At 40.7% G+C, this 10,436-nt stretch overlaps 1 non-coding gene and 1 pseudogene across 1 annotated transcript; both read right to left on the bottom strand.

The window, feature by feature from the left end:
• Window positions 1-7,687: 7,687 nt before the first annotated feature.
• On the bottom strand, window positions 7,688-7,796 carry LOC127210360 (uncharacterized; annotated as a pseudogene).
• Window positions 7,797-8,264: 468 nt separating this feature from the next.
• LOC127210397 (small nucleolar RNA SNORA70) lies at window positions 8,265-8,404 on the bottom strand. Its single transcript, XR_007833305.1, has one exon. It is a non-coding gene; the product is annotated as a small nucleolar RNA SNORA70 (small nucleolar RNA).
• Between the last annotated feature and the right edge of the window lie 2,032 nt (window positions 8,405-10,436).

Genomic DNA, 10,436 nt, shown 5'->3' with positions numbered 1-10,436 from the left:
TGCCCTCTGGCTTCCATAGGCAGCCCCATTCACACGGTGCACACAAACTTGTCAGTTTCATACTCATACTGAGAAATTAAAATTAAATAAATATAAAAAAGAAAATTTGTGTGTATTGTATTTTTAGTTAGTTGGAGGCTAATATTAGGCACATAGGATATATTTATTTGGAATATTCAAAATCTAGCCACAGCAAACTCATTATCTATATATTTTGCTATGTTCACAGCATATTGTTACAAAATAAAAAAACCCTTAGTAGCAGAAGTGATGAGGAAATGAATCTTATAAAGGAAGTTCCATTTGCCAGATGAGCAAACAAATGCTCAAAGAAGTGGAAGGGATGTCTTTGTATCACTAAAGCAAGAAGCTAAGAGCAAGAACTCCAGGCCATTTTTTGTTTGTTTGGTTTTCTATAATACAGGGTTTCTCTGTGTAGCCCTGGCTGTCCTGGAGCTTACTCTGTAGAACAGGCTGGCCTCAAACTTAGAGATCTGCCTGCCTCTGCCCCATGTGTGCTGAGATTAAAGGTGTGCACCACCACCACCCGGCTAAGGCCAGGTCTATTTGTATTAGAGGGCAAGTTTTATTTCTTGATGATGTTATATCCTCAAGGAATTCCAACAATCTTTAAAGTTTATCTCTACAAGTCTTTTATCATTATTATTTTAAAGTTTCAGGTATTAAATTTATATTAATGTGGTAGGTGTTTTGGCTTATATGTAAACATGCTTTTTGTTTTAATCACAGGTATGGGATATATTCCAATTTGTCCACAGCTGATAACTGTCTCTTGAAAGGGCATGTGATGCTTGTCAGCTGTGGAGTGCCTCATGTAGGGGCGTGGTCTTTGCCAGTGGGGATAAAAGCCAGAGAGAGAGAGAGAGAGAGAGAGAGAGAGAGAGAGAGAGAGAGAGAGAGAGAGAGAGAGAAAGAGAGAGAGAGAGAGAGACAGAGAGAGAGAGAGAGAGACAGAGAGAGAGAGAGAGAGAGGACAGAGAGAGCGAGAGAGAGAGAGAGAAGAGAAGAGAGAGAGAGAGAGAGACAGACAGACAGAGACAGAGACAGAGACAGAGAGAGACACACAGAGAGAGACAGAGACAGAGACAAAGAGAGACACATAGAGAGAGAGACAGAGACAGAGAGAGACACAGAGACAGAGACAGACAGAGACAGAGACAGAGAGAGACAGAGACAACCAGACAGAGACAGACACAGAGAGAGACAGAGAGAGAATGGGGGCTCAGAGCAAGACCAAGTCTGCTGGTGCATTCCCCCCTGCTCCTGGTTGCTATTGATGCAGTGTGATGAGAAAAGTTGGAGCTGTCCTGAAACAGGATTGGACTTGCCCCAAGGAACCCAACAACCCTAAACAACAGAAGAAACTAAGGAAAACTACATCCCCTCTCCCCAGTAACGTGGTTTCTCTCCTACCTGGTGTTGGGGTATTGGAAGGGGTTGGAGCAGAGTAGGGAGAAAGAGATTTAAGGAACTCAAAATAAAAATAAATTTAAAATATATGCCAACCTATTGATCAGAATCTTTGGTTCATAACACATTTATTTATTTATTTTTAAAATATTTATTATTTATACTGTATTCTGCCCACATCTGTGCCTGCCACCACAAGAGGGCACCAGATCTCATTACGGGTGGTTCTGAGCCACCATGTGGTTGCTGGGAATTGAACTCAGGACCTTTGGAAGAGCAGATGGTGCTCTTAACTTCTGAGCCATCTCTCCAGGCCTACATGTATTTCTTGATCATCTAGAGACATCTTTTTATTAATTCATTTGGTTTTTGTCATAAAACAATAATAACAGCAATAAAGTAAAATATGATAGCGACAATATATAAATAATAGCCCATCCTCAATAAAAAAGAACAAAGACGGAGGCATTGTACTTCTTTAAACTAAATAACAAAGTTAAGTAATAAAAAAAAAAAAAAGCATGGAATTGGTACAGAGCTTGGTATATAGAATAGTGGACTCGAATGGAGAGTCAGATATAAGTCCATATGTATATAGCCACAAGGGTAGACATTAATGTGCGAGGAAATAAAATTGGAAATGCTTATGACATCGGCATTGGCAGTAATTTTAGGGCACCAGAAGCACAGAAAACAAAATGAAAAGTAAACAAGCAGGATTACACAAAACTAAAAGAGCATCTTTACACACCAGGAGACAAAGCAAAATAACAACTAATGTATTTCTCTCACTACTTATATTCCGATTCTGTTACCATGTAACATACAGAAGGGACTTGAAGAACTCAAATGTAAATAAAACTAATAATTCAATAAAAAATGAACTAAAGGCTTAAATATTTTCCAAAACACATAAAATACTAAACAGGTATGAAAAAATGGTCATTATCACTGACCATGAGGGAAATGCTAATTCAAGCTACAATGAGCTATCACTTCCCTGTTGTCAGTTTGAATCGTATATACAAAACCAAAAGCCAAGTGTGGGTAAAGATGTAGAGAAACTAGGTAAATCCCGAGGACACAATGCTAAATGAAACATTCCAGTCATAGAAAGACAAATGCTATGTGATTTCGTTTATATGAGGCACTGAAGGAAGGTTGATGCAAGGGGCAGGAAATGGAGCCTTAAAAATTGGTAGTCATAAAGTCTCAGCCAAACAAGACAAGATCAATGATGTGTTCATTTCGTGTTAAGAGGGGCTTGTGAGATGGTTCAGCAGGTAAAGGCATTTGCCACAAGGCTGAAGGCTTGAGTTCCATTTCTGAATCCATGGTGGAGGCGAAGAACCGGTTCATGCAAGCTGTCCACACGTATGCATGTATGTGTGCCTACATGCGCATGCACACACATACACACTGTAATAAAAACATGCTAAGATCATTAGGTCTCACATAAAGGTTCTTATTCCGAAAAGCACTATTGTACTTTATTTTTAAATCAAATTATCCAACATAACAAAGTCTTGAAAACAAGCTATATCTAGTCAACAGCTATTTTTTTTCACTTAAAATTGTTTTTGTAGATTAAAATATAATTACTTTTCTCGTTTTCATTTACTCCCTCCAAACCTTCTCATTTACACTACTCACTCTCTTTCAAGCCCATGGCCTCTTCTTTTTATTGTCATTGCATGCAGATATGTATATACATATATATATTTCTGTGGTTAGCCTGCTCAGTCTGTATAATGATCCTTGTATGCATGTTTTCAGAGTTGACCACTTGAAACTGCACAATCAATTGGTGTGTTCTTCCCTGGGAAGTGTAGACTGGGGTTTTCTTCCTGTGCCCCAGGTTCTGAAATGACAACTCAGAAATGAGACTTTATGATTTAGAACTAAATGCTTAGGCCATGAGCTTTGGCCCCTTCCTGACTAGCTGGTTACCTCTCCTCAGTTTCATGCATCCGTCTTCCTCAGAGCCTGCAGGTGAATCTGCCCAACTCTTACTCTCTCCCAGGATTCATCTCTTTTGCCAGAGTGCTCACATCCTTATTTCCTGCCCAACAGGCCATCAGCTCTTACTGACTGGTGATGCTTCCATACAGCACACAAAGGTTCTCTCCACAGGGAGGAGTGTTATTTCTCCCGCTTTATGCTTTACTCAGTTACCTGTAGGTTTTCATGTGGGGCTGAGGCCTCATGGGCATTTCTCCATCTATGCTGGCATGACTATTGATGCTGCCTTTGTTTTCAGCTCATGTTGGGGCTCTTTTATTAGCCTCCTTTCAACTGCCGTTGCTATTATGCTTGTTAAAAGTTGAAACCTTCCACCTTTGGACTATATAAATTGCTTCAGAATTGGTTTATGGTAAATGTTCTTTGTTCCAACTCATTCAAACATCTCTGAGGTTTTGTTTGTTTGTTTGTTTGTTTTTCTAAATTCAGCTCTTTTCACACTATCTAGCTCAAAATCTTTCATTCTTTCCTCATTTTATTGCTGGACTTTTCCCCTTCTTCCCTCTCTTCCTTTTTCTTTCCTTTTCTTTCTTCCCTTCCCTTCTCCTCCTCTTCCTTCCCCTCCCTCCCTCCCTCCTTCCCTTCTGTGTCTGTCTGTCTGTCTCTGTCTCTCTGTCTTTGTCTCTGTCTCTCTTCTTCCACTTAACTTTAGCTTAGAAAGACTAACTCTTTCCACGGGTAATTTCTCAGCAAATGCCCTAACAAAAGCCTATAGACTGACAGGTCTACCTGCTTTCTTGTAATCTGTATATGGTGAGACCCACCACATGCTGTTTTTTCAGATTTACACCTAGAGTGGCCACTTTCATGCTTACAGCCTTAGGAGGGGGGGGGAGGGGAAAAGGGGGAGGGTCAAGAGGATAAGGGGGGGGAGGGAAAGCAAAGGAGGGGGATGGGAAGACAGAGAAATTGACTTTATTTTTAGCTTCACTCTAAGCAAAGAGAGAATAATCCCGATTGTTCATGATTTTGATGTCTGTGTGAGGAACAGCAACATGGTACTCAGTTGTTTGAAATTTTGTCAGTTTTTCTGAAAACAAAAGCTATAGGTTGAATGTACTTAAGAACTGTTTTAAGTTCCTAAAAACAATCTTTCTTTCTTCCTTTCCTTTCTTTCTTTCTTTCTTTCTTTCTTTCTTTCTTTCTTTCTTTCTTTCTTTCTTTCTTTCTTTCGTAGTGACCAGGGAAGTGTGCTATTGATCTTATAATAGAAATAATGACTTCAACCAGGTTTTCTAAGAAAATTAATGACTGCCTGAAGTTAATGGCCTTCAGTCAATCTGCCAGTCAGCCATTAATCCTCAGGAAATGCCCTGGGCCTTGATCATTATTGCGTAAATAATACAAAAGTGGGTCTAGATCTCTTGTCAGATGGGAAGCATACACTGCCCTTGTTCTTTCCTTTATGACAACAAGAAAAACACATTAGGGTGAAAAAAAAAAACCCGTAAGAACTTTGCTACCAATGCAAATAAATAGTCTTGCTTAAACAAAAATTATTAAGCAAAATATTAAACTTGAACTCTGCATGTTTGAGTAAGGAAATAATGGAAGCCAGCAAGCTTAGCCTTCTAGACGGTGTAGAGTCAGGAGGGAAGTAAAACTCAGAGCCAAATATCGAATGAGTACAATGCAATTACTGTCATATTAGATACTTCGAATTAAAACCAGGGTTAAATAAACACAGAATCGACCACTTTAATGGCTGCAAAGAAAAGATACTAGTAAAATTTTACCTTTAAAATTAGGACCTTATAGACCAACAAAATATCTTAAGTAACTGCAATTTAAAAGATTCCAAATAAGTATTATGATGAATAGGGATATTTTTCTTATCTTGGGATTTCAAAGGATTTTTATAGTCCTTTTCGTGGGTTATTTTGCAGACTGGGATCTTCAAGAAGGCAAACAGTGAAATGAAAAACACGTGCGGGAAATTAGTACTGCAGTTGCCCTCGACTGCTGAAGTGGCCTCTTATGAGGTTAGAAAAGGCGTGGCACTCTGCGCCTTGGGTAGAGAGAGATTCACTTGCTGTGTTTCATCTCCAGTCGTGGGTTCAAGTGCAAAGCATTACAGTAAGCAGGTCCTCAGTAAACGTTCACTAAACAGTAAATGCACATTCACCCCACGTGCTCTTCATGTATCTGGGGTGGGGGGGTTAGATTGCATATTAGATGCATGTTATGTTTTTTTCTATATTTTGCGATTGTTTTTACACATAATCGATGACCATTTCTTGTCTGCAGATTGGAATCTTTTAGCGGTCTTGATGACATCCATGTGATGAAAGTATTCACACACATTTTGTTCCTCAAGTGCCAAGAATTTAATTTAATTTTTCTATTTCTTGAATTTTTGTTTTCTTTTTGAATTCTTAATCATGGTGTGTGGTGAGAAGTGTAGACTCCAGTTTTATTTTTTCCTAAATGACTACAATGATTACAATACTATTTACTAAGGAGTCCATCTTGTTTTCATGGATATATGGTGCTACTTCAATTATGCATATGGATCTATTTCTATATTTTCTATTGTTGTACTGGGATGCGTGTTTATTCATGTGGCATGCTTTGATGTGTAGTAAATGCCCCATTGCTTTCCTCTTCTACACAAGTACCTCTTCATGTTAAGCAAGGTATGGTTACCTACAAGCAACCCAGTTTGACTGTAACTCATAATTTAAAAAATTGCTTCAATTTTTTCAAATGAATAATAATAAAATGAAATGAAAATGTGATAAAATTAAAAACAATATTTTCAAAATAAATAAGTGACTTGCTAGGTAATTTTATATATTTTTTCTTATGCAGATTTCTTGCTAGACCCAGAAAATCTTTTTATCTGTGTATACTTTTAGGGAATCAATTATATTTTGGTTATTTCAGAGAACGTCCGCTTTCCTATTTGCTGTATTTTGTTTTGAAATGTACCTCATATAGGCTTAGCACCTTACTAGTTTTACTTTTAATCTTAAAAAAATTGTTAGTAGTGTGTTTTCTAGTGAATAACATTTAAAAATATTTTTATATCTTACTGAATTACTTTATAATTACTCATTAGTTTGGATATCCTAAATAAAGTATCTTTAAGTATTTTTCTCTTTCTTTCTTTCTTCCTTCCTTCCTTTCTTTCTTTTTTCTTTCTTTTACTCTTTATTGGTTCTTTGTGAATTTCACATCAAGTCCCCCAGTCCCAGTCATCCCTCCCACCCCTCATACCCACTTTCCACCCTCGCAACCTCCCCTCAACAAAGAAAAAAATCGCATTGTGGAAAATGTAGTGTGTTACAGTGTGTCCCATTGTGTACCCTTTGTCAACACTTCTTTGCTTGCAAATGTTCATTGCACTGACTCATTGGTCTGGAATGAGGCCTCTGGCTTCTGCTAGTCTGTCTATACTGGAACCTTACTGGGAATCCTTTTGGATATCCTGTATAATGGAGAGCCTGTAGTTTTGGATTTCTATGATCGTCCCCTTCATGCACTCCAGCAGTTAGTTCATCGATGGGGTAGGTGCTGGGGTGGGATAATTCAAAGCCCTGGATCTAGCTGTGAGATGTATCTGAGCTGGTCAGCCCATTGGCTCTTCTGCTTTTAAGCCCTCGGGATCAGCTCACCAGCCCACTACCAGACCAGCTGTACCCTGCTGCCCAGGCGAGGTGCAGGGCAGGCTGCTGCAGGGCCATGGACCCAAATGTGGTTCCTAGTAGCAGCACAGGCCAGGAACTCACCATGGTCCCAGGTGGCATCACTGGCTATTCACATCAGGCTCTTCCTCACTACCGTCAACTCTCCAGTTCTGCCTCTCTTTATTGTTCCCACGTCCTTCTGTTTTTTCTCTTTCCGTTTCTCTACAACTTACATGCTCCTCTTAGTGTTGTCTGGGGTCTCTGAGTGTCTGGGCTTGTCTCAGGAGTACCATGGCCTGCTCTTGCGTTGTTATGGCACCAGGCAGGGGTCATCTCGGGCATCTTCTGCGTGCCCCGCCCCCACCTCCGGCTAGCTCCTTATCCAGGCCCCATGGTGCTGGTCACTCTCGCTTTTTGCCTGGCCCACCCGAGTATCCCCAACGTAAGGGTTGTCTATCTTGAGCCTCAGTCTCAGGCAGGGTTCTTCTATTCTGAGTCTTGCCATGGGAGCTGTTGGGCCATGCCTGGTGCCAGACTGGTAGCCGTCTCAGGCTAGGCTCCTGGCCCTGGGCTGGTGGTCATCTCAGGCTCACTTTTTTTCAGCAGCTGTTAGGCTACCAATCATTCAGACGTTCATAAGTCAGAACACCGAGTATAAACACAGCCTCTCTCCTCTGATGGTCCTGTATCACAGTAGCCACAGCTGCAACACTTCTAGAAGTCTTTAGGTTTTTTTTTTTTTTTTTTTTAAACTGGCCGTGAGATTTACTACTGAACATGATTTGGTAGGGTACCAAAGAGCACCACCGTGGAAGCCCCCCTCAGGAATTCAGGACTCCCCACTTGTCCAGGGGACCATGATGGGATATATTTGACCCTACAGCCATCAGCAATGAGCTGCTTCTCAACAACCATATCTTCAAATTCTTCTGCATTAAACTTGGCGAAGCCCCACTTCGTTGAGATGCGGATGTTCTGGCGGCGGGGGACTTGAACTTGGCTCTACGCAGAGCCTCAGTCACATGCTCCTTATTCTGAAGTTTAATGTGGATGGACACGATGACCTGGCCAATGTGAACCCTGGCCACTGTGCCTTGGGGTTTCCCAAAGGCGCCACGCATACCTGTGTGGAGCCTAAAGGGGGGACAGCATTGAGGGAAGGGACTTGAGTAACTGCCAGAAAACTGTCTCCATCATCCCCCTGGGGAAACCCATACAGGCAACAAACAGGCTGCATACACTACCAAGGAGGCTGCTGTTTGCAACCATTGAACATTAGATCCCCATGGGGAAAGGGACTTGGTTGGCTTAATTAGTTGCAAAAGAATCTTTGGATTTTTAAAACACACTGCTTCTACTTAAGGCGTGGTTCTGGAATATTATTCAAATATCGGTGTGTCCCCAGTGCAGCAGTATTCAGAGGTGATTGGATTGTGAAGACTCTACCTTTTAAGTCAAAATTTAAATATATATATATATATATATATATATATATGTGTGTGTGTGTGTGTGTGTGTGTGTGTGTGTGTGTGTGTGTGTGTGCGCGCGCGCGTGCGCGTGCATGCTTCCATGAGCTTCTGTGCAGCCTGTGCATGCAGGTGTCCTCAGAGGTCAGGGTTCACTAGATCCCCCGGGACTGGAGGCTCAGGTTGTGAGCCGCTTCGTGTGAGTGCTGGGAACAGAGCCTTGGTCCTTTGAAGGAATGGCAAGTACACTTAGCCTCTGAGCCATCTCTCCTGTTCCAGGACTCTACTATTTTACTGGGGGAATCACTGATGAACTTACAGCTGACTAAATTATTAGAAGTGATAGCCGCTGTGGAAGGCGGAATGTTGCTGAGGAAGCAGGCCACTGTAGGTGTGCCATCGAAGGGGATATTCATGCTTTGGTCTCTCTCTCTCTCTCTCTCTCTCTCTCTCTCTCTCTGGAGGTCCAAACCAAAGAACTTCTTTCCAGTATCAGGAAAACTAACACACTTCAAACATACATAATTTCTTTCCTAATTAAAATAAATTATTTTATCTTTTCTGGGAAAAAACAGAACATAGGTGAGAGACGAGAGAGAGAGAGAGAGAGAGAGAGAGAGAGAGAGAGAGAGAGAGAGAGAGAGGAGGAGAGGAGCGGAGAGGAGAGAGATGGAGAGATGAGAGGAGGAGGAGAGAGAGAGAGAGAGAGAGAGAGAGAGAGAGAGAATGCAACACACACATTAGGTGAGCATTCTACTTTGAGTTACATTATGAGCCTTTTGATTTTTTAAAAAAAAATTGTCTTCTCTTGCACTACAACATTAGAAAATATTGTTAGTTCTGGTTGAACACTAAAGGGAAAATTCCTGGTAGGTATTCTCTTTTCCTTTTGGCTTTTCAGTAGAAATTTCTGGGTCACTTCCTAAATAATACACCAGGTTTAGGGTTTCAATAACTGTATCTTGGTAATTTAAGAAAAATCAGTATTTTTCTGCTTTACAAAATATTATGAACAGAAATGGGCTCTGAATTTTGTTGAAGCATTTCAATGTTTCTAGGGACAGCCAATTTCTCCTCAGAACCTTAAAAATGGGTACACAAACAATTTTGCATTCATGCAATAAATTCAGCTTGATATGCACATATAACATTGCATTGTATACATATATAACATTGCATTTCATACTAATTCCTTAGGAATTTCATCCAGGCATATAATGTGTTTTGATCATATTCACCCCCCATTCTTCCCCTAACACCTGTTGGATCCACTCACCCATCACTCTGCTCCACAATATGTATGTATGTATGTATGTATATATATATATATATATATATATATATATATATATATTATTTAAAAATATTTTATTAATTCATTCATATTACATCTCAATTGTTATCCCATCCCTTGTATTCTCCCATTCCTCCCTCTCTCCTGCTTTTCCCCTACTCCCTCCCCTATGACTGTGACTGACGGGGACCTCCTCTCCCTGTATATGCTCATAGGGTTTCAAGTCTCTTCTTGGTAGCCTGCTATCCTTCCTCTGAGTGCCACCAGGCCTCCCCATCCAGGGGACATGGTCAAATATGGGGCATCACAGTTCGTGTGAAAGTCAGTCCTCAGTCTCCACTCAACTGTGGAGAATGTCCTGTCCATTGGCTAGATCTGGGTAGGGTTTTGAAGTTTACTGCATGTATTGTCCTTGGCTGGTGCCATAGTTTGTGCAGGACCTCTGGGCCCAGATCTGCTAGTCATAATGTTCTTCTTGTAGGTTTCTAGGACTCTCTGGATCCTTCTTTTTCCCCATTCTCCCATGCTTCTCTCATGTAAAGTCCCAATAGAATGTTCTCCCCTCTGTCCCACTTTCCTGGTAAGTGAAGACTT

The sequence above is a fragment of the Acomys russatus genome, chromosome 27 (assembly GCF_903995435.1).
Source record: "Acomys russatus chromosome 27, mAcoRus1.1, whole genome shotgun sequence".
NCBI lineage: Eukaryota > Metazoa > Chordata > Mammalia > Rodentia > Muridae > Acomys > Acomys russatus.
This window is presented reverse-complemented; position numbering and strand designations above follow the sequence as displayed.